General features: G+C 43.0%; 1 protein-coding gene across 2 annotated transcripts in view; it reads right to left on the bottom strand.

Moving 5' to 3' along the window:
• Positions 1 to 25653, bottom strand: part of LOC133491734 (cell adhesion molecule 2-like) — a 286042-nt gene that overhangs the window by 246314 nt on the left and 14075 nt on the right. For both annotated transcript variants that reach the window (XM_061803280.1, XM_061803281.1), the window contains exon 2: positions 20896 to 21048. The gene's annotated coding sequence lies outside the window, so the exon portion shown is untranslated. The remainder of the gene's footprint in view (positions 1 to 20895; positions 21049 to 25653) is intronic.

Raw genomic sequence — 25653 nt, 5'->3', positions numbered from 1 at the left:
GTACTCTTCAGCGGTGTGTTGCTACATTTCATTTAGACAACACTTGAAATGAACACCGACGGTCCTATGACTACTCAACTGATACTACTGACAAAATTATGTTTAAATTTGCATATCTATTGTATCGTGTGCTACATTTTCCTTGCTTCATCTTAAATCCAAGCACAATATATTATCCATGATTGTGCTAAGATATTAAAATGATTCCCATCAAGGCTGAATTGCATTATTGTGCAAGTGGACTTTATAAATTGTTTAATATGTGTAAAGAGAACACGTTTGCAATATTCTCCCTCTCTCTCTCTCTTCAAGGGAGGACCGAAATAGAAACACTTTCCCACTTGCTTACGTTCTGCCACTTGTACGTGAAGTTGCTGGCAATCAAATATACACTTTCTTAGAAATGCAACACCTCCTCCACTCATCTATTTGCATCCAGGCACACTAAGAAAAATGCCCTTGCCTTGTTTCATTCCACTTCATCATACCTGAGGCTCCTTTTTAGCCTTTTTAATGATAATATGGAAATGTCCTCATAAAGGAGAGGTATGGCTCCCTCAATTTAAATTATCATTGAACTGTGCTCTGTTACTAGTGTTGTTTGAAAGGATGCCAAAAAGGGAGGGAAATGTGTTCAAATTTTTTGTTAGGACCATACCGGATGGTACACACTACTAAAAAGATACTACAAGTGACAACGTTGGCTAAATTGTGAATTGATCCAAATACTATGATGAATATGAGACCTAATACAAAATATGAATTATGAATATGCTGTTTTGCACAAAAAATTCCATGAGGGCAAAACAAAATCAGTTCACTTTCATTTCATATCCATCTAGAAAGCCTAGGTTAGCCTACTTCAATGTGTGAGGTATAAATGTGAATCCATATGCAAATCAGGCTTTAGATTACTTAACAGTGATGAATGCAGGTACATTTAAATTATTCCCCTTTATTAGTCTCATCTGAGAATAATGCATTCAGGACAGAGCGGCGGCAGGGAGGCTGGAAGCAAATTATGAACATCTGCCTGAGACCTATACACAAAGACGGAGCCCATTATCGCTCATGACACACTTAAAGGCTTTAATGGGCACGTCAAAATCAACGTGTGTGCCTTTCCAGATCAGAGTATCCTTGATAAGTCACCAGAACACCTGAATGATGAAAGGAAGTGCATATTGAGTCAAGCGCCATAACGCCAACTAGCTAAAAGAGCTTTGTTTTTAGTCGCCAATCTGTTTGTGTGCTGGAGAGTGGCTGCCAAAAATACAAAAAAAAAAAAAACAACAACCCAAAAACACCACCACCACCAACAACAACAACAACAAAAAACAGGCTGCATTCTATTTTTAAATTGGATTAATCAGGCAGAAAAACACAACCCCATGCATGTAACGCAACCAATGTGGTCTTACTTCCATATGTTTCTGGCTTAGAATGTATTCCAATGCCCCAATGCTATTTGATTTGATATTAACTTGAACAATTAATAAACGATATTGACATGAACATGCATTGTGGTATACATGTAAACATGCACAAAGATATATTAAAAATTCAGGAAGCAATATTCGAGGGAAAGTTAATGCTGAAACAGTCTGGAAACCGTAGGACGACAAAAAAGAAAAAAGAAACAGCAGTCACACCCACATTCATAGGTTTCGAAGTAACAAAATGAAACTGTATGTAACTACAGCTCTTTGTAATATAAAAAAAATTGTGATCAAGAAAAAACTTTTCCAAACTTTGTCTTATAATAATGTGACCTGTTAAACTCTATTAACTTTTTTTGGGAATCTTTTATTTTACTTCCCATCATTAAATCTTGTAAATGATCATCCATCCATTCATTTTCTGAGACGCTTATCCTTACGAGGGTCATGGGAGTGCTGGAGCCAATCTCCTGAACACCCTGACACCCTCAACTGGTTACCAGCCAATCGCGGGGCAAATGGAGACGGACAACAATCGCACTCACAATCACAACTATGAGCGATTCAGAGTGTCCAATTAATGTTGCATGTTTTGGGATGCGGGAGGAAACCGGAGTGCCCAGAGAGAACCCACTCAGGGACGGGGAGAACAACATCCTCAAAACTGAGAGGCCAACACTCTTAACCAGTTTTCTCACCGTGCCGCCCCGTATGATCATAATTAACAATCATTAATAATTACAATGATTCTTCCATTTTCTCCACCATGCTGTTTTCACTGCAAAACTCCACCAAAATCTCTTGCTGTTTTAACTCAGAACGCATGTGTGTCAAAATCTTTCCTGTGTCGCGGGAGCGCATACACAATGAATGGGTCAGTCGATAAGAATTGGCAGTTGTACCACACTGTTGCGCGACGGTTACCATGACACTACCTCTTTGCCATCACTGTCTGGAGCTATTCTGTGTCGATTTCAAAAACATTCAAAGTCAAAGCGAAACACAATAGGGACTTATTCCTTCAGTCTTTTAGGTGCTGCAATTCAGAAAAATTGGTATGTTGAACACAAAATGGTGGATTGATATGGCAGGTTTGAGACATTTAAAGCAAGCACTCTCTGAAAACTGGGGAATCAATAGGAGGGGACATACAGTAATGACATAATGGAGGAAAGAAGCCAAAATATTGAAGAAGAATATTGAAAATGGCCTGCACTTGCTTTAAAGCTCATCCATGCTTTTATCTCAAGTATATTTGATGACTGTAATGAGCTTCTGACTGGACTCGCTTTCTGACCAAAACAAAGCGGTCAGAGCATATAACTCCAATCCTAAAGTCCTAGCACTGGCTTCCAGTGAGCTTCAGAATAGATTTTAAAGTTCTGCTAGTCTGCTGGTCTATAAATCACTAAATAATTTAGGTTCTGAATACATGAAAGAAATGCTTACAGAATACAAACCCAGTAGAGCTCTGAGATCGACTGACTCAGGTCAAATAGGGGAGCGCAGAGTCCAAAGCAAACATGGTGAAGCAGCATTTAGCTATTATGCTGCACACAAATGGAAGAATTTGCCAACAGAGGTTAGGTCAGCCCCAAGTGTGAATGTTTTTAAATCCATGTTGAAAACTCTTCTTTTTTCTCATGCTTTTTAGAATATATCCACTTTTTGATCATATTACTTGGACTGTATGTAGTTTTGTCTTTTTTTAATATTGTGTTTGCCATTTTTATTGTTTTTACCCCATTTTAAATGTTTTATCTCTTTGTTTTCAAATGCCTTTAATCATGTAAAGCACATTGAGTTACCTCGTGTATGAAATGTGCCATACAAATAAATTTGCTTTGCTTTGCTATATTCGTATGTTAAAGGGGATATTTGGCTTGTAAATTTGGGGAATTGTCAGACAAATTAATAAACCATGACTCTCATCCCAAGCAGTACTAACGGATGTTGAAGGTGCAACTGAAAATATTTTTATTTTTATTCCAACTCCATAGAGTAAAAACAAAGACGGGCTGGTAGTTTCAACCCAAGCAGGCTCTTACCTGGGTGAAATTCGATGCGGCAAGTGGCAATGGCGTTATGAGGAATCCACTCATTGAGAGTGATGCACATTTACATACTGCTTCTAATTTCGGCCTGAAGAGCCAGTTGAAAGCAGCTTGTACAGTACAGAAGATAAATTGGCCGGTTAATGTGAGAGATCTAAAAGCCATATGAAGTGCATTAATATACATTTCAAGGCTTTGCTGGCTTCATAATTCAACAATGGCTGATTGCATTTTTTAAAATAGCACCACTCCTATACTGACTAAGCAGCTTTGAAGCACGCCGGTAGAAAATGGTAATGTTGGGAATTGGTTTATTTTAATCTCACTTATTTGCAGTCATGCATTGAACAAATATATTGTATCTGCATGCTTCAATAAAGTGTATGAATTGGCATTTTTCAGGATAGGTTTCCGCAATTAAAAAAATAAAATGAGTTTATTCAATGCAAGCAGACTACGTCACATATTATCCATATAAAGCACTGTATGCTATCATTAGATGGTAGTTTTAGCAATAAAATAATGACCATACTGTTTACAACTAAAATGTCAGTCAGTAGAATCCCGGGATCTTCCTGATCAGTCCTCTCATTTGTAGTCAAAGAAATTAGTGTATTAGATACATAAATGTGCCTTAAAGAGGCGGGTGGGGGGTGTGTGGCGCTAGGGAAGCTATGGGTGAGTGACCAAGCATGAGCTGTGGCTGACGGCAGCTCAACACTGAACTCTCAAATGCTCTCAGCAGCAGCCACTCATGTGTTCGTGAATGGGTGAATGTGATCACATGAATCACTCTTTGGGCACTGGGTGCTATGTAAGTCCACCCCATTAATAATGCAGACTCTCAACAAAATTCAATGACTTCTCTTGCCCCATACACAACCTCTCTACTTTGTAATTCTCATAATTGTATTGCATAAGTGTAGTAACTGTATATATATCCATTTAATTATATATATATATATATATATATATATATATATATAAATTATTGTCTCACTTTCAGTGGAAAAATTTAACTAAAACAACAACAGTCGTCTAAATCAGTACAGTAGTAATATTTTCTCCTCATCGCCCTGTTTTTATTCCTCACTTATTCAAAGCATGTACATTTGGTGAATCTGCACACAAGTGCATGCTTTTACTCTTGACTTATTTGAGGATGTCCAGAAGCAGACCCGCTCCCCAGGATGCAAAGACCACAGTTTGCTTCTATCAGCAGAATATTACCCAGCACGACTCTTCATGTTTGTCCGCGGCCTCCTGCAGCTTAATTCGCTTTTACCATCCATTTTCTCCCGCGACAACTCCCTTGCTCAACAACAAGAAAAATGAAATCCTCTCAAATTCATCAACTTTTTTTTTCTCAGTCCTCTGTTTTGGGCGCTGTTGCTGACATTATTTACTCGGCAAAGTCTACTTAAGCACCACATTTAGAATTATTAATAATAATAATAAGGGGAAGTGGTCTGAGAGGGCTGGCTTTTGTAAAGATCCATTACTTTAAAAAAGTGCAGAAGTATTTTTTTTGCTTCTGTCTGGGAGGTGAGTCTCCACACAAAATTAAACAGAACTGAATTTGAGGCATATATTATATTTGTCTTGTTTAATTGATGGCAGGTATTGAGCAGCTGGGACTGCCTATAGTAACCGCTACATTGCTGTTCGATTTATGGTTCTGTGATTAAAAAAAAAACATTTGTGATAGCCAATATTTGTAGTTTAAACAGTAAATAAGCCACAAACTATGATCCCAAAACTTTGATGTCATTTCAAACTCATACTAACATGTGCCTTCAAAATAAAAGGCTTACAGATGATTGGATGTTAGAAAAATGCACCATACAACACTCCATTAACAACACAGACTAAACTTAGCACCTCGACATACAAATCTATCAGTTATGATGTAACAATTCAACATAGTCTTGACTCGACTACTGTCCGATTCTACTACTGTGCGTATTAGTTTCCAATATGGCATCCTGACATAAGAAAGAGCATAAAATAATGTGAAAAAAAACCCTGTGGTTAGGTTCCACCTGAACCACAAATATATGATGGATTGCTGTAATATCATTTTTTAGTGTCACATTTATAAGACTCTCGACAGGTACCTAAGACCTAATGAAATGACCCTTCAGTGTGTTATACTAAAATTTCAATCCATCCATTTTCTATAGTGCTTATCCTGGAATGATGCAGCCTATCATGGCTGACTGGGTGAGTGGCGGGTCGCCAGCCAATTAATTGCAGGGTGCATAAAAAAAAAAAAAAACAACAACAACCTTGCACATTTACATTCACACCTACGCATATTTTAGAGGTTTCAATTAACCTACCATGCACTTTTTGTGGATGTAGGAGAAAACTGCAGAACTTGAAGAAAACCCACATAACATGCAAACTCCATATTGGTGAAGCGAAATTTGAACTGACGTCCTCAAACCTGTGAGGTAGATGTGCTGACCATTCATCACCGTGCCATCTTAAAATTTCAATATACAGTAATAATCCTTGTATTTCATCCATCTATTCATTTTCTGAGCTATTTATCCTCACGGGGGTCAGTAGAGTGCTGGAGCCTCTCGCAGCTATCTTTGAGCAAGAGGCGGGGTACACCCTGAACTGGTTGCCAGCCAATCGCAGGGCACATAAGGACAAACAACAGTCGCACTCACAATCACACCTAGGGGCAATTCTGAGTGTCCAATTAATCTAGCATTTTTTTGGGATATGGGAGGGAACCAGAGTGCCTGGAGAAAACCCACACAGGCACAGAAAGAACATCCACACAGGCCGGGCCGGGATTTGAACCCGGTCCTCAGAACTGTGAGGCCAACATTTTATAGCTTTGCCACGTGCCGCCTTGCTGTATTTCATTCTTTTTTCTTTATTTTTACCAATTGGTTGCAAAAAATGACTCCTTGATACTAAAGTGTGTGGCACCCACTTCAGTTACCAAATATGGCTAATTTCTTAATAAAAGATTAAGCTAATTATGACTTGGATCATAAATGAGGACATTAGAAAGACATATGACCTTGCCATAATTCTGCTAGATTTTGGACACATAAATTGTGTCCAGGCCGTCATCTTTCTTTGCATTTAATATCATTTAGTGTGTGTGAGAGTGTCTCTCTCTCTCTCTCTCTCTCTCTCTCTCTCTCTCTCTCCTCTCTCTCTCTCTCTCTCTCTCTCTCTCTCTCTCTCTCTCTCTCACTGTGTCTTTGCATGGTTGTCCTGGCAGGCCACTGACCACCTGGCGCTTGACTGGCATGTTTGCTGCACACCAGGTAGCGTGGGCACATCTCCAGAGATGTCATTACACAACCTTGATCCCCTTTCACAGTGCCCAAGTTCATTTGTCACAAGTGCTCTTTGCTTAATGGCGACGGACACCGGCTCGCAATTAAAAAGCCTTTAACAGGCACATTGACTACTACTGTATTTCCATACACACACACGAGAGGGCTGATTGAGAATGGACAATAGGTCACTTATATCCGATTTTTTTTTTTTTTCATGTAAGGTGAACTTAATTTGATGCTATAAAATTCCAAACTGTCTCATTCATCCTTAAATTTCAAAGAAAAGCCAAATATCCATCCCTACCATATACAGTGTATAGTGTGTGTATTATATATATAAATATATATCCATCCATCCATCCATTTTCTTTGCTGCTTATACTCACAAGGGTCGCGGGGAGTGCTGGAGCCGAACCCAGCTGTCAACGGGCAAGAGGCGGGGACACCCTGAACTGGTTGCCAGCCAATCGCAGGGCACGTAGAGACAGACAACAGCTGCACTCACAATCACACTTAGGGACAATTTAGAAAGTCCATTTAATGTTGCATGTTTGTGGGATGTGGAAGGAAACCGGAGTGCCCGGAGAAAACCCACGCAGGCACGGGGAGAACATTCAAACTCTACACAGGCGGGGCCGGGATCGAATCCTGGACCTCAGAACACACACACACACAGAAAGATCTACTACATGTATCAAATATTGGACTTGATCTCAGTGTTTCACGATTTTATAGGGGAGTGCACGTTCAAGGGTAAAACCATTCAAAGGTAGAAACATCTGAAACTGAGCAATGTGTTCTTTGAAAACCCATGGCATTTTGTACTGGACCTCACGCTGCGCGTGGACCTATAGCAGTGTTCCGTGGCCGTGCTCATGTGTGTGTTCAGCACTATATCTGTGAGCATGCATGCGATAAACCCTCGAGGCAGGAGAGCTCAAAGCGTTGACGCTTCCTTTCTAATTAAATCACATTAAATGGTAGAATTCTGGCAACTTCCCTCTGCAGGGGAGTCAACAGCAATATCTTGTCAAGCTTCTCACTCTACCCAGAGCAATAATTACCTGAGATCATTACTTTCCCCTCTCAAGCAATTAATGCCAATTTCAGTGCCTGTGCTCGGTGGTGGTGCAACCTAAAACATTTTATTAAGAGGGTGTGTTGATCTTTTGTTAGAGGGGCACATTTGACCCACTACCAGCTAACTAGTAACTCTGTTAACTTTATCAGAACACAAAACCAGGCAGGGCCGTAACAACCCATTTCAATAAATATTACTTGACTAGGTTGCTGAAATAGTGGATATTCCTCTCCTTTGCATTTTGTGGAGAGCTCAAAATGAAGATAAAAAAGGACATTATGTTCTATTTCTGCACCATAAAGATGAATAATAATGCCAACAGTGAGAGAGCCCGATGATGGTGTTGAGAGAGCTAAAGAGAGTACTTTCATGTTAAGAGGGCCACACAAAGAGAGCAAAAGGACTTGGGAGACACACACACACACACACACACACAGACTGGAGTGGGCCTTACAGTATATTTTCTTTAAAATGTATTTAATTATAATCAAATTAGAAAACAATATTCACAATCAAGGAAAAAGATTTGTAAAAATAGTTTTGCATTGCACAAATGCTGGAGGAAGAAAGCAAACCTTTTTCCAATAATAGGAGCATCATCCTCAGGAGCAGAAACTCCGTAATCTTTAACGAGGGCTCCTAATGTTGAAGACAAATCAATTCAAGATGACATTAACACCTAGTCTGCTCGGCTGCTATTATAATTCACAAGTCAAAAACACTTCTTGAGCAGAAGTCTTTGCTTGTAGTTGAAAATCTCTGAGCCAGTTGTTGCTTGCTTTTGACTGCCTCTCATTTGGTGCATGGTGACTTCAAGCTTATGGCGTATATTAACAAAACCTGACCGCAGTTTCTCATGGTGCAACGCACCAAAGGATCCCATGGTGAAACTATTATACTGGTGTGCTTTTATTTTGAAGGGTTGGACTCTAACAGCTACAGGATGTGTTGCATCGATGTTTGCTGAGCATTGCTGAGCACTGTTGCCTTGAGTCGTTAAAAATAAATAGCCCCAAATTCTGTCTTTGTGAAAATAATTAATGTTAAGCTTAAGTGTATTCATTCAACATGTTTACTATTGGCATGTAGCGCCGGAGAAAAGGAGTCGGAGGCGGAATGTCGGACACAGGAACAGAACTTCTTTATTGTTCGACATCAAAACACTACTCGCATAACGGCGGGAAATCAGTTAACCTTTTCTCCGGAAGCACAACAACAAAAACAGTCCGTGCGGAACCCCGCACCCCAACTCGAGGTCCCGCGGTTGAATTATGTAAACACCACACAAGCCCCCCCAGAATTCACCCATAGTCAAAATCCTTGTGCCGTGGAGGGATGATGACCCGACCCCGGCGGGTGTGCACTGTAGGGGCCGAGGGGGGCGGGGCCGCACTGTCCATTGAGTCACGGGACAAGGGCTCAGGCGGGGTCAAGGGCACCCCGGCAGGCGCAGGGGCACAGGGCAAAGGGGGACGACCCCGGCGCGGAGGGAGGGCCAACCCCAAAGGCTGGGTAATGTCCAGGTGCGTGGGTTTGACCCTGTCCACGGAAACAGTCTCGGGTCTCCCGCCAATGTCCACGAGCAGGCTCTTATCCCCGTGCTCCAGGACCCTGAACAGCCCGTCGTATGGGGAGCGGAGAGGTCCACGGTGGGCGTCATGACGAACAAACACAAAATCCACAGCGCGCAGGTGACGGGGCAGCCGGGCAGCTGGGGTGCCATGTTGCGACGTGGGAACCGGCGCGAACCCTTTTGCGGCCTCCAGCAGGGAGGACCGTTGCCTGGCTGCGGACCAGGGCGCTGTGGCCGGGGACCCGCAGTGGCTGGCCGTAGACGAGTTCGGCGGATGAGGACAACAGGTCCTCCTTGGGGGCACACCTGAGGCCGAGCATGACCCACGGGAGCTTATCCAACCAGTTGCCGTCCGTCAAGCCGGCACGCAGGGCTGCTTTCATGGAGCGGTGGAACCGCTCGCAAAGACCGTTCGCCTGGGGGTGATAGGCGGTAGTTTGGTGCAGCTTGACCCCCAAACTCTCAGCGACTGCGTTCCAGAGTTCAGAGGTAAACTGAGGGCCATGATCTGAGGAAAGGTCGCACAGTGTCCCGAAGCGTGCAACCCACGTGCCGATGAACGCCCGGGCCACGTCTGACGACGTTGTCGAGGAGAGGGGAACGGCTTCGGGCCAGCGGGTCGTCCTGTCCACCATGGTGAGCAAGTAGGTGAATCCGTGCGAGGGATGAAGTGGACCTACCAAGTCGACGTTGACGTGGTCAAACCTCCTCTCGGGGACAGCGAAGGGCTCCAAGGGGGCTTTTGTGTGGCGATGCACCTTAGCCCGCTGACAGGCCACGCACGAGTCGACCCAGGCCTGCACATCTTTCTTGAGACCGCGCCACACGAACTTCTGGGCCACCAGTCTCACGGACGGTTTCCTTCCGGGGTGGGAGAGGTTGTGGACCGCCTTGAAAACAGCTCTTCGCCAGTTTGCAGGGACCAGCGGCCGAGGCTGGTCAGCCGAGAGGTCGCACAGCAACCTGATGCCCGAGTCACCAACCGCGACTTCCTCCAGGCGCAAACCCGTGTCAGAAGTCTTGAGGGCCTGCACCCCGTGGTCCGAGGCCTGGTCTGCGCTAATGCGGGAGTAGTCGAGACCCAGATGCACAGTGCCGACGATCGCCCTGGAGAGGCAGTCCGCGACCACATTGGATTTGCCGGCGATGTGTTGGATGTCCGTAGTGTACTCAGAGATGAACGACAGTTGGCGTTGCTGGCGGGCGGACCACGGTTCGGCCACCTTGGACATGGTGAAAGTGAGGGGTTTATGGTCCACATATGCCGTGAACTCACGGCCTTCCAATAGGGAGCGGAAGTGGCGGATCGCCAGTCAGAGGCCGAGGAGCTCTCTATCGAACGTGCTGTATTTGCACTCCCTGGGGACCAGCTGATGGCTGAAAAAGGCAAGCGGTTGCCAGGCGCCGCCAACCCACTGTTCGAATACGGCTCCAACAGCGTAGTCCGATGCATCGGTAGTGAGAGCGACAGGGGCCCCGTGGGTTGGGTGGGCCAGCATAGCGGCACGACTCAGCGCGGCCTTCGTAGCCTCGAAGGCTTCCATCCTCTCGGCCGTCCATTCAACGTCCCAGTTGGGGGCCTTGTCTTTAAGAGCCTCATAGAGCGGGCGCATGATGTGGGCCGCCCGGCGGATGAACCGGTGGTAGAAAGTCACCATCCCCAGGAACTCCCGGAGGCCCCGAGCTGAGCGAGGTCGGGGAAAAGCGGAGATGGCCTCCACCTTTGCCGGAAGGGGGGCGGCGCCGTTCTTGTCTATGAGGTGCCCGAGGAACTGGATAGAGGGCACCCCGAAAACACACTTCGCCGGGTTGATGATCAGGCCATGCTGCTCAAGTCTTGCGTAGAGGTCGCAGAGGTGCATCAGATGTTCATCCTCCGAGGAGCTGGCGACGAGGATGTCATCCAAATAGACGAACACAAATGGCAAGTCCCTGAGCACAGAATCCATGAAACGCTGGAAAGATTGTGCCGTGTTTTTAAGACCAAACGGCATCCTCAGAAACTCGAACAGTCCAAACGGAGTGATTACAGCTGTCTTGGGAACGTCTGAGGGGTGCACGGGAACCTGGTGATACCCGCGCACCAGGTCGACCTTGGAGAACAAGATTTTGCCTGCCAGGTGGGCTGAGAAGTCCTGAATGTGTGGAACAGGGGAGCGGTCGGGCGTAGTGGCGTCGTTAAGGCGGCGGTAGTCACCACACGGTCGCCACCCGCCACTTGGTTTAGGGACGATGTGTAGTGGCGAGGCCCACGGGCTATCCGAGCAGTGGACGATGCCCAGACGCTCCATGTTGGCAAACTCGGACTTAGCGACTGCTAACTTCTCGGGGTCAAGCCGTCGGGCCCTCGCGTGAATCGGGGGGCCCTTGGTCTCAATGTGGTGATCGACCCATGTTTAGTCGTGGCAGAGGAGAAAGTGGGCCGTGTTAAGCCAGGGAACTCACCAAGGAGGAGTTGGTATTTGGTGCCGTCCGATAGCGAACTGGAGAGACCACCATAAGTCACCTCATTGCGGACGCAGGCGACCGTAGAAAAAGTCAGTGCATCCACCAGACGGCCCCTCTTAACATCCACCAGCAGCCCGTGGGCACAAAAAAAATCAGCGCCGAGGAGAGGGAATGAGACATCCGCAGTGACAAAGTCCCATGTGAAGCGCTGACTCCCGAAACACAAATCCACAGTCCTCATGCCATAAGAGCGGATAGGGGAGCCATTAGCAGAGAGTAGGGGTGGCCCATGAGTCCCGCCAGCGGCGTCCTCCGCAGTGGCCGTCAGGACGCTCCTCTGGGCGCCGGTGTCGCAAAGGAATTTGCGCCGGAAAGGTTGTCCTTGACGAACAGCAGCCGGCTCTTCGCGCCCACGCTCACGGCCGCTGCGAAGCATGGGCTTTGGCATTTCCCGACGCGTCGTAGTTGCAAGGGGCGCGGCACCTCTTCGCTTTCACCCCGAAACGGCCATGGAAGTAGCACAAGCCTGTGCCAGCACGGCCGTCGGTGGTGATGGGGCCCCTGCTGGATGCCGCCCCCGCGCCCGGAGGCGAGTAACTGCGCGTCGCGGCCAGCGTCTCAGGGGAGAAGCGCTGGGTTGCCAGGAAGAAACGGTCGGCCTCCTCGGCCAGGGCCCGGGGCTCAGTGACAGTACTGTTCGCGAGCGCCGTCTGAACATGCGGTGGCATATGCCTGAGAAACAGTTCCATGAAAATGAAATTGGGCTCTTCCGTGCCCAGCAGGTTTAGCATCATTTCCATGAGTTCGGAAGGTTTGCTGTCCCCCAGTCCATTAAGAGCTAACAGACGTCGTGCACGCTTCGGCCGTGAAAGCTCAAAAACCTTGAGAAGGTGAGCCTTGATCCCAGCATACTTATCTCGGGCCGGGGGAGAGGTGATGAAGTTCACTGCTCTGGCCGCCGTTGAGCTCCCGAGTGCTGAGACAACGTGGTATTAACGCGTGTAATCATCTGAGATCCCGTGGAGGGCGAACTGAGCCTCCGTCTGTGCGAACCACGCTGCCGCAGACGTCTCCCAAAACTCCGACAATTTGAGGATGGCGGTTGCCATGTTCGTTTCAGTCTCGAAAACGCCGGGACTGACGTCGGGGTCACCAGTGTAGCGCCGGAGAAAAGGAGTCGGAGGCGGAATGTCGGACACAGGAACAGAACTTCTTTATTGTTCGACATCAAAACACTACTCGCATAACGGCGGGAAATCAGCTAACCTTTTCTCCGGAAGCGCAACAACAAAAACAGTCTGTGCAGAACCCCGCACCCCAACTCGAGGTCCCGCGGGTGAATTATGTAAACACCACAGGCATTGTATTTTGAAGTAAGGCAGGATAGTGAAATACAGGTTACCACATCTGCGTCATTGATCCAAACTTTAGTGGTCAAAACATCGATTTATTGTGCTTGTGAGGGTTTTGTCCAACATAACTCTACATAAAATGTATTTTTTCAATTATTGTTTTCTACTGGGTCATCAAAGTTGGGTATTACTGGCGCAGAGGTCTTAGGTCAATAGATTTTTCAAGATTTTGGGGTAGCCGGCAGCCTATTTAATGTGCCGCTGCCAATGCCCTGAACAGATGTTTATATTCAGAAGACAAAAAGGAGCAATCCACTATAAACTGACAATCTTTGGAGCAATGTTTTCTCAAGGATCAGAATTAATCCTCAATAATGAATCATATCAGACCTTGAAGACAGGGAAGAAAGTGGAGGAAATCTTTTGTTTTGCTCCTGAAATTGAATCATCTTTATTCACAGGGCATTAATAAAGAGAAATTGTGTGACTGTTTTAGTTGTAAATAGTTTGTTTGAACATCAAAAACGGTCAAAGACCAACTTATGATTGTTATCGGTGGTCCTCATATGAGTTGCCAAGGGCAACATACACACACACACACACACACACACACCACACACACACACACACACATACATACTGCACAACTGGTTCCGTCACTTCTGTATGGCTCTAATTAATCAAGTAAAAAAAAAAAAAAAAGATGAACATTACTTTTTAGGAATGTCCTTTCTAAAACAGGCTTCCCCATCAGTATTACTTGGATCACTTGTGGAATTAATTAAGCTCCAAAGTGAGTTTCTGTCATCCTGCTGCGTCCGTGTGTGCATGCTGTCACAAATGTAAACACGCGTGAGGATACAACAATGTTAGCCACCCCCCCCCCCTCCCCGCCTGAGCGCTCGCGTGCCGGTGCCAGCGTCTCATCATGAGGTATGCAAAACATTCGCAGACACTGACCCTGTGCTCACAGTTTGTACTTATTAATATATTTCTCCATGCATGGACCCACGTGGACCCCCCACCCCCCACCCCGCCGGGATGAAAGACGCTCAGCAGGAAAGGATGAGCACTCATCTCATTGAAGCTGATCTTATCAAGTGATTACTTATTCACACAGTGTTTATTCCTCCGTAGACGTCGCAAGCTCTCATTTGCCGAGTTGCCGCCTGACAACACATCAGTGGCTCCAGCTTGTATGGCGCCCCCTTGAATTCTAAGCACTGGTGATGAATGAGGGTCCTAGTAATGTGGAATCCGAAACACAATGTGAAAATCCTCGATTATTAGCGCTAAGCTCCATTCATGAAGACCTCCACCATGGCACAACTCCTCCAGACAGCATTAAGCTGCTTAATATGAAACTTACTGTACATACAAGTAGGAGTTCAGAACATTCAATAATTAAAACATCCTCTCTTCCTTAAAAATATTTTTAGAAAATATTTTTTGTTCATTTTACCTATAATTAAGCAAACGGGCACTGTTTTTAGCTATTACTATTGTTTAGTATAATGTACATGCAAAATGTTTTTTCCTCTGAAATGTATTCAGTGTCATGCTTGGTGTGTGAGATCATTTTTCATTGATTGATTTGAGGGAAAATTACCAGAAAGTGAGCCACATATTGATAACAGTATGTCGATACACCACTAACTGGAATTGTTTTTCACAACATGCACACACACGCGCGCGCACATATGCAAAGGTCAAATTTATTAAAGCCCTTTTATTTCCCAATTGAATTGCAACAAATTAGAAAGGAGTACTTTGTAATGGCAAAGGCTGAGTACAGTGAAAAACAAGTGCAATATCAATTAGATTCACTCAAAAACAAAATTAATTAGTTGGACAATTAGGGGACAAAAACAACAACATTGAAATCCTCATGCACCTAAAAGGTCACTGATAATATCAGAAGACATTGGACCATCTGACACTACACTTTGGGAAAGCCAAACAATATTATTAAACCTTATTTCCCAAAATATTGTCTCGAGGCTTATTTATTCAAAAGAAAATGGTGGGAGGTCTTCTGAAATGAATAGCTATGGTAAAAATGCAACCGCTTCCTGAAAACCACCATTTATTTTATATCATCCCATCTAAACCCCGTAGAAAAAACTCTGGCCTCGTGCATTTCTATTCTAATAACAAGAAAAACGAAAATTATTCTCTGCACTCTTCAGAAAACTAAACCTGAGGGGAAACTCGACACGTGCAGCTCAAGGCATTATTACTTTGCTGGCAAACTAAAATACCTCATACAGTGGACACAACCTAATGAAGAGCATCAATCTTGGCTAGAATTAGAAATGAGAATTATAATACCAAACCTGCAGACCTCCATTTATCAGCACAAACAACAATTTTTTTAAGAACCCAATAACTGTGTCCACTTTATTGGCCTGGTATAAAATTCTGGAGGCAGCAGAATCTCAATTAGCACTATATACGTTCTCCCCAGTTGGTGTAAACCTCACTCAGAGATGAACAAAATCGCACTCAGTTTCAAAAAATCTGTAATAAAGTTTTTCACAATTGCTAAAACACTAAATACCATTCTCTGAACCAAAGTGGCATAAACTCATGTTTTAAAATCAAGTGAAACCTTAAACACTGTTCACATGCTTGGACTCAAATTATAAAACCAATCTGCTTCGTCTTGCAAAACCTTAAACACATTACCATCCACTAAACACATATTGCAGTGTTGCACACTTGTGTTGCAAGATTTTAAACATTGGCAGCAAAGAGTGGAGACAACTTCGACGCAGTTGTCATCTTTTTCACACAGCTACTCAAAACTGAACAACAAAGTTTCCAATTATGCTATCAGACCAACTATGCAGGATATAAAGTTGGGATGTTGTTTTAATCTTTTGTCTGAAGCTAGGTCGGCAAAGCAGATGAGAATTTGATCTTAATGGCCATAAACAAACAAACAAACAAACAAATAAATAAATAAATACATAAATCTAATCTATATCCTGGCCACAGTGTGTAGGTGGAAAATGTGCCTCTCTCTAAAATGGACAGAAACATACATGGGAGTTTATATCAGAGATGGTGGAAACTGGGGAAGACCAAGAAAAATCATAACTAATGAAATTCCAGTTACAACTGCACATCAGATCCTTGCTCATAGCAGGAATAGGAGTCCCACCATATTTGAGAAGATTCTCTGTGGTCAGCATCATCAGAAGATTCAGAGAATCGACAATTGTTTCTTGTACAACAGTTGACATGCAATACTACATTGTAAGTAATGTAATGCTCATTATGGTATGTACGATTTTTTACTAGTTGTTGATGTATATTTTAACAGTACTTCAGTCCAGTGGTTCTCAATTGTTTTCTGTTATGACCTACCCACCCAAGAAGAAGAAAAAAATGTGCGACCCCTCACACTCACCCCAAGCCCCTGCAAGTCAAACTTTTAACCTTGTATTTAAAGCATAATCTAATGTAATCCTTATAAGAATTGGAAAAAAGTACCAAAAGCAGATATAGATCAATTTACAGCAAAGATTAAAGTTAAGGCGGCACGGTGGATGAGCTGGTAAAGTGTCGGCCTCACAGTTCTGAGGTGCCAGCTTCAATCCCGGCCCCACCTGTTTAGAGTTTGCATGTTCTCCCCCTCCCCGTGCATGCGTGGGTTTTCTCTGGGCACTCTGGTTTCCTCCCACATCCTAAAAAGATGCAACATTAATTGGACACTCTAAATTGTCCATTTGTGTGATTGTGAGTGTGGCTTTTGTCTGTCTCGATGTGCCCTGTGATTGGCTGGCAAGTAATTCAGAATCTACCCTGCCTCCTGCCCATGGACAGCTAGGATAGACTCCAGCACTACCTGTGGTCCTTGTGAGGATAAGCGGCAAAGAAAATGGATGGATGGATTAAAGTTAATATTGTTTTCCGAGTGACAATCTCCATTTCCATCTTTTCCACGGTGTCTTCCAAGTGTAACTGCTCATACTACTGCAATAAACACTACTACGCCGTAGAGCAAATACTTCAAGAGCAACGAGAGCACCTTTGCCATACACTGCAGACCAGGACCAGATCAGGGTCTCACACGTCTACCTCCCCTGGCATCGTAATGCGACGCCCCCCGAAGAAGTCTAGTGATGGGAACTGGTGTTTGAGCACAGTACCGGTAGTCAAAATAAATATCAGAGAGCTAGCCTGCTCTCACCACACAGGCAGACAATGTCCTGTCCTGGTCTATCACCAGGATTCAAGGTTCAAAGAAGGCTGGTTCTGCATTTTATTGAGTGGAGCATTTGATAGTAACAGACTAGACTTTATGGTACTACCATGCCAGTCGCTACTTCATAGTCACAAATTGCCACCTTGTGGCCTGCAGTGCGCTACATATATGGACAGGGGGTGCATTCGCCCACCAAGGGACGCCTGGAGTGACCTCATTCCCCGCCTAGATTGTTAAACCTTTAGAACTGGTAACCAGAATTTTGGAGGGGGCTTTTTTTTTTTTTTTTTTTATCTGAATGGACTGTGGACGCAGCTGCCTTGACACCCAGTCTTATATATATGTGTCCCAGAGTGTTTATTCCTCCCTGCCAGGCAGAAGTCGCAGCACGCCGGTGATCAGTTGGTCAGACTCACAGATGAAAAATACATCTCACTGTTCATTTGTAAGTATATTTTCTACTCTTTGTAGAAGGAGGGGAGAAGGACTGTTGTTTTCTTCAAACCAGAAGCAGTGCCCATTGTTGAAAAGAGGTGATTTTTGGGTTGTGATAGGAAAGTCAGGGGTTTTGTGAATGGAGTTAGAAGTTTTGGATTTCTATTCAAAGTGGAGATTTCAAATAATTTGTTTTTGCAGTGGTGAAAAACGGATACATTCATGAATAGGACACACATTTGTAACTCATCCAGTTTAATACCCAGTACATATGCATTATATTTTGGGGTGGGGAGGTCCATTTGTTGATTCTTGAGCAATCCTTCTCTGCCTGGGGTAGGATCTCCTGCTTGTTTCCTCATCCTGGCATCACATCTATTAGAGGGCTGGCAATTATTTGGGGAACTACAGTTCACACATTGTGAATGTAGTTTCAAAGTTGTTGAAAAGGAGTGTCGGGAGATGACATTTAAAAAGTAGAGTTGTTGTTGACTATGGGAAGCTAAATGACCACATTGTTCCTCAAAAGTGTGAAAATGACAACAAGAGGAGTGTCACCTTTTGAGTATGGCAGAAAAAAAACTAAACAAACAATAGCGCTAATGATTCACACAGTCCATGATAAATGCAGAGAGCCTTTGTATTTAGGGTGTTTTTGTCTGTCAGGAACAGATAATGTGCTACTTAAATATTCATCTAATTATTATAGATGAAGAGCCTTTCATGGGCTCTGTGCTGACATTTGAAATGCCATTCAGGAAACCCTCAAGTCGAAATCTTCCTTAACTGGCTTCCTCTTTTGGGCTCAAATAGATTCCAATTAATGAGGTCCACAGACAATGGAGGCCACTGACGCTCAAAACAAAAAGATCAGACGGAAATAATTATATTTACACAATAGATCGCAGGTGTTTCTGTTTCCACAAGACCCGGTTAATTTCAGAGATTACAGCATCAAGATGGGGATCAGTGCTGTATTCAGGATGAAGGCCGTTGTGTAGATGGATGTAAGGATATAAACGTGTTGGAAAATGTTGGGGAATACAGATGATAGTGTTCGTTGAGGATTTTTTTGGGGGGGGCGTTGTTTTAAAGTATTCAAAAGTGCAAAGAAAAAAGTTATACTGCACAAGACAAGTGTAATAAAATTACAGCTCTCGCTGGAAGGAAGTCGACCATAGAAATGGGAACATGAACAGCCCAAATCTGGTTAAGAAAGGTTAACTATTGGACTTTGACCCCAACTACTTAAACCATGTTGGGTCAAATGACACAAACACACACACGCACACAAACCCTTGTAAATCTGAAAATGAAATCCTTATGAATTAGTAAACAAGTGCACTGTTTGGGACCTCCTTGGCTCAATATAGCTGAACTTGCAACGGATGCTTTGCTCCTTTGACAAAAGTATGCACTGAAAGTTTTGTTTTCTTTTAATAATAAGTAAACCAGTGTTTGCTGCCCATTGGTTGAGCAGATTTGTCACTGTGACTATTTGATTATACATCATTGCTATATCTCAGCACTGAATGCTGCAGCATAATATGAGCCCTACAACTTAAGATTGTCGCTACTGTACAGTGGAAAGGCTGCAAAACTTATTTCAACCTTGCTGCCTCACTCATCTTTGAAAAACTTTTTGCATGATAAAATTGTTCAAAGTTGTGACTGACAGAGCTCTATAAAGAACCGAGTAGGCGCTGTCATCTTGCATCGGATATTCAAAATAGAAAGCGATCTGGTTTTGATATACCGCAAGACGATTGTCTGTAAGCTAAGAAAAATGTTTGAAGGACGAACTGAACTGAAAATTATACTTGTATTGAGCCTATGAGTTAAACTTTGAGTTCATGTGTTCAAGTACCTTAGATGAAGTCAATATTTCTTTCAAAGACAAAAAAAAAATGAAGCACTGTGAAACAAAACTGTGAAAATGTATCATTCCTGAAATATCAAGATTGTGATAGATTGTACCATCTTTGGGATACTGGAACAGAATATCAAATTTAAATGTATCCTCTAAACCAGTGGTTTCCAATTTTTTTTTGCAGCGCACCCCTTTTTGAAGATGAAATTTTCAGCGGCACCCACCGCTTGGAAATGTTCAGCATTCATTTCTCCAAAGCCCCAAATCTCTTCTCTTCTCTAGTCATCGACACAAAGTCGAATTGTCTGTAAAATAAGAGTGACGGCTAACAATTGTTGTGCCAATCCTGTCTGGACAGCCATTCAATAATGTTGGAAATACAAAAGTGGATGTACCAACAATGACAGGATTAGTAACAGCAAAAAAGGAAGAGGAAGTGGTTGAAGACTCAAATGGAGAGGGAGATACATAATGGTATCAGACATTGTAAGATGGTCTTTCCTCAAATAAATGTCACTCCTTGTCGCTTCACCATTCAAAGAGTATAAATGGTCAGTCTAAGATACGGAAGCCATTGCCGAGAAGAAGACAATAACACCTGCATTGCAACTCAAAGAGGATTAAATGTGAGATTGTGTTGCCCAAGCAATCCGGTCGACATAAACACAATCCATACTGTATGCGACTCTCTCATTATTTTGGGTTATTTCAACCCTTAAAATAGTTTGTCTGGAATAGAACGAATGGGCCAAGTAACATATGTAGACACCTAGCAAACATACAGTCTTTAAACTCGTTCTAAGAAAAATTTAAGACTTTGGAGAAAATGTGATAGAATACAGTTAGTTAGGAAGCAAAATGTTCTTGTATTAAATGCACTTTTCTAGTCAAACGCCTCAATTTGGAGTTCAACAGCAAAGCGTTTCTTTTTTTTCCTTCCATTTTTAAGACGTTACTACAAAGGAGTACAAGGGATGGAAGAGTAAATGTTTGATTGCTGCCTTAGAACTGGAATGGAACTCACACTGTGGCTGGTTGTTATAATGTGAGCAATATACAATTTAATATTTTACGAAGGAGATGTCAGCTAGGTCACTGATGGTGCAGGGGTTCACTCACCTGACGTCGGTTGTATTCCCCGTTGGTAATGGTGTGAAAGGGAGTTTGAAAGGTAGTCTGACTCTTCAGTCTGTGAGCCCTTTGACGGATTGGCAACGAGTCCAGGTTGTAGTCCGCTCAAAATCAGCCGGGACAGCCACCAGCTCCCTGTGACTGTGAAACGCATGAGCAGGGTAGAAAATGGACAGATGGATGCATGAATGATGCATGTAATGGTCAGAGTGGAAAGTAAAAAGCAAAGTAGATCACATACTTATGTTCATACACTGCTACACAATGTATGATTTCATTATTTTACAAGTTTTGTTTTTGCTTGACTAATAAATAATGTATGAAATTATCCCTGCTTTTCCCTCACATGAAAGTACACCAGTGACCCAGCAGCACTATTCACTACTCTCCCATGCTGCTGTCATTTGAATTAATATAATAATACTTGGCCTTTTGGATTTGCACTAGGAATAATAAAATATTGATTTTTCATTTGACATTCGCTGATGCAATTTAGCTGACCCTGGCTTAAATGTAAAAAACCCAGAAGCGGTCGTGTAAAGGACTTATGTGGTGTGGAGTGATAAAAGATGATGACGTCATGTTTGACGACCAGTTTCTTCCATCTAAGGGATAAAAATGATGCGTTCATGAGCATGGATTTTTATCTTTTTGTCAGTCTTTCAATCTCATTCTTCTATTGTTTGCCTGGGTTTAGACTTACAGTCCAGTTCCCACTTAATGACCGTGTGAATGTGTCTCTATGGTCTTGTTCAGACTGACATCCCCAAATCATATTTTTGTCACAATCCCATTGTATCTGTCTTGACTTTATGAAGTCTGAACGGGGGGAGGGGGGGACACATTAATCCTATCAGAGCCAGACAGATTTAAAACCACATGGGGAGGTGTCTTGAAATTAGATTCTGTGTAAGTTCATATGTGTCTTCACTCCGGACACTCTGGTCTCCAAATGGGGTACTACAAGAGCGGTGTTTAGATTACGTTGTGGAGACAGAGGAGCAGAGAATGGTTTTGGATAATACGCACTGATTACCAATGACGACATTAAATAAACAAAAGCACCACCAATGCCATGCTAGTCACACACCAAATGACAACGGCTTAACTGAACTCTGCCACTGTATGTCTAGGAGGAGCAAGATGAGAGTTTGGCACGAGGTCCGTGTTGCACCATATGTATGACTTTTCTCCAAGCAGAGAGATGAAGTTTCATTGTCTCCTTTTTAGAGTTAATTGCCCCCCCCACCCCCACTGCTCATCCTTTTGTATATGGCATCTCTGTCATACTTGCAGAAGACTATCACATTAACATAGCTACCCATTACCCAGTACAGAGACCAAAGTCTTCATAAGGACTATCTAATATCTTTGCCCTGTGATGACTAGAAAGCAATTCAGATTGTTGTCTGGTCTGCTTTTCACCCGAAGTTTGCTGCAGCTGCTGGCTACAGCTCACCCATGACCCTGAACAGCACAAAAGGCGTAAGGTGGTTCCCAATGAACAGAACACTTTTTGTAGTGGAGCCACAATGTCTCCCAGGAGCTAGTAGTAGGCATAATGGATTTCACACAACTTCACCAGAAGTGGATGGAATCCATTTGTACCAAACTAGTTCACCACCTTAAAAAAGCTCTGGTAGAAGTCAAAATAAATTAACCTGCTCAGTTTTTCCACGATTTAAAGAAAAGACGTCCACGTCAACCTTAATTGACCTATTTTCTCTCACTTATCTGGGCCAGGTGAAGGGGGCAGCATCTAAAGCATGGAAGCCCAGACTTCCCATCTCACAAACCACTTCGTCCAGCTCTTCTGGTTGGATCCCAAGAATCTCCTGGCCAACAGGAACACAATGACACTCTCACTCAATGACTGACCATTACGCCATGGCCACCACATTAATGCCCCCCATTCAACATGCCCTCCATATACCCATGAGAGGTACATCTTTTTGAATTGAATTTAATCCTGCCGTGTATCTCTTACCAGAAAATAGGTCAAACCCATTCTCTTCCTACATTGTGCCAATAGTTGCAGGCAAAATGATTTCCGAAATAGAAATAATCAAGTTATTTAAGCTTCTAGTCTTCATTTTGTATTATATTATGTTATCCATCCATTATCTGAACTACTTATCCGCACAAGGGTTGCATGAGTGCTGGAGTGTATCCCAGCTATATTCAGGCAGGAGGCGGGGTACACCCTGAACTGGTTGCCAGCCAATCACATTATATCAAATGATATTATATTTCAAATTTGTATTTGTGTCACAAACGTGTTCATCTACCAGATCCTTCTTGCTCAAACCTTAAGTAGCTCAATGGAGGGGATATTATTATTATTAAAATAATTGATTCAGAAGTTTGAAAAATTTAGTTTGAAATAATGCCTTGCGGTGCCAACAACATCTGCTTGTCTGTTTTGCTTCAAAAATGGAATTTGTTGATGCTCACAGTAAAAAGGCCTCAGAATTTAAGAAAGATCTCCGCACCAAAGTCTCCATTTTAATTAGCACGAGATCATGAATGAGTTTGAAGATGTTAGGGCTGCTTTCTTTCTCTATTTTTTTTTTTTTTTAATGTGGCTTGGTCTACCTCTGAGGCCATCGTGCTAATAGAAAAGTTAATTACATCAGAGGCATTCATGTTCATGTATGGACTTTGACAGAAGCTATATAAGAAAAGGTTAGAGGGATGTCTTCCAGGTCCCTTGACAGCAGACATGTTTAATTATGTCGTCTTGGCCTTGAATGTCAGCTTCACAGACTTGTAACTTATACTCATTTATTCATCTAAACTTGTTGACTTCATCCGTGTATTTGGTAACAATCATATACTGCATGACCGCATCATCCCTCGTTATTACTTGTTTTCAAGAGGAGCATATTCTATGTATCAGTAGACTTGTAATACAAATTCTAATATTCTTGCAACAGGTGGGACTTCTCAAGATATGCATCATGGCCTGGTGAAGAAAGCAGAAGGGACAGAATCAGTTGTCCAATTATCAGACTCAGGCCTCATCCGAAAAAGTTATAAAACCAAGAAGTCGCCCATGTGACTGCATTGTCAACGGACAGATCCGATCAAACACGTATTAGACTGAAATTTGAACGTTTACACTTTTTCCATTAAATGTAAAGCAGGTAAACAAAGCCTCGGTCAGACATTGCATGAGTCTTCAGCGGCAAGGGGTGAGACATAGATCAGGACAGATGGAAGTTTCTGGTTGACAAAGAGCGGGACAACCAGCAGATTAATCATCTCATCATGTGTGATTAATTTGGAAGTCAGCTCCACTGGCAGAAAGACAAAATGAAGCAGACGCCCTGTTGATACGTCAACATGTTTACAGTGAGGGCTCAGCTCTCATACAGTATGTGCAAACACATTGTCTTCCTTCCTCCCTAAAACACACAAACACACACACAGTCACTAAAGTGAAAAAACCTTGGTTTCCCTCTTTGAACATCCATAAATTTTGGCTTAACCTCACTTGGGTCACAGGCCTGCTGCAACCTATCCCAGCTATCTTTTATTGGGAGGCAGGGTACACCCTGAACTGGTTGCCAGCCAAGGTTTAAAGAGATTGAAGCTATCACATATGTTACAGAAACACGCCATTGTACTGTAAACCCTATACGGCCATGTGTAGGCTATCCCATAAAAAAATTGGCATCATTTGAAATCTTTCTGAGTAGCAACATTTCTTTGGCAAACTAAATTAAATAGGCTTCATGTTGAAAAAGAAACAAAACGAAAATCTAAATATTTAAATGATTTTGACTGGAGGCAATTTCAAAAAGCCTAAAAAATGTTCAATATTCACACTGCTTGTGACGGAACCCCTTAAATTGGTGGTGGAGCTCTTGACAAACAAGATGCAGCCTGTCTTACTCAACAAATATTCATTTTAAATTCAGTTTTCACGCATCACATTAAAATTTTAGATCATCGGAGTGCAAATTGGCTATGTCATCAGATTATGAAATGGTGTAAAATTAATTGGGGAAACTGCCTCTGTAAAAATGGGCGATGTCAAGTCAATGCGAATCATACTTGTACATTTATAGTTAAAAAAAAAAAAAAAGAAATACCTTTTCCCCTTTGACATGAGATACCTATCAGAATCAGGATTTTGAAGCGATTGTAGAATTATTCATCCCTGTTTTGGAGAGAGCCCATACATGCTAGCTCATAAATCGTTCAGCCACGTTTGTTTTTTTTTATACTGCTTATGTTCGTTAGGGTCATGTAGAACTAGAGCCTGTCCACTGTTAGGGGACAAGCGGTGTAGACCCTGGACTGGTCACAAGTCAATCACGGGGCACATACAAATAAACATTCCCATTCACACTTGGGTCAAATTAGTGTTCAATTAAACACCATTGTACCATACACATTAGCACCCCTCAGAAAACCCACACAAGCATGGACAGAACATGCAAACGGAACATGGAGTTGTTCTAACACAGTGGCACGAGTAGGGATGTGGGTGAGCCCTGGTGGTTCCCAAAACAATCATTTCATCAGTACAAATAAAATTTACAGCATAGACAACCTGTAATAGAATCAAAATATTTGAATGAAGATTGTATGAGAGCCGATTGTAATGACAATTCAAATGCATAGTTCCTGATTCTGATGTCCGTACAAATTTAAAGTAAATGCCATTGTCGGATAATTGTAAAGAAAGGAGCATTCTTTGTAAGTAATTGTAAAAAAGAGCCAGTGCTGTTTTTGATG

The sequence above is a fragment of the Syngnathoides biaculeatus genome, chromosome 18 (assembly GCF_019802595.1).
Source record: "Syngnathoides biaculeatus isolate LvHL_M chromosome 18, ASM1980259v1, whole genome shotgun sequence".
NCBI classification, from domain to species: domain Eukaryota; kingdom Metazoa; phylum Chordata; class Actinopteri; order Syngnathiformes; family Syngnathidae; genus Syngnathoides; species Syngnathoides biaculeatus.
This window is presented reverse-complemented; position numbering and strand designations above follow the sequence as displayed.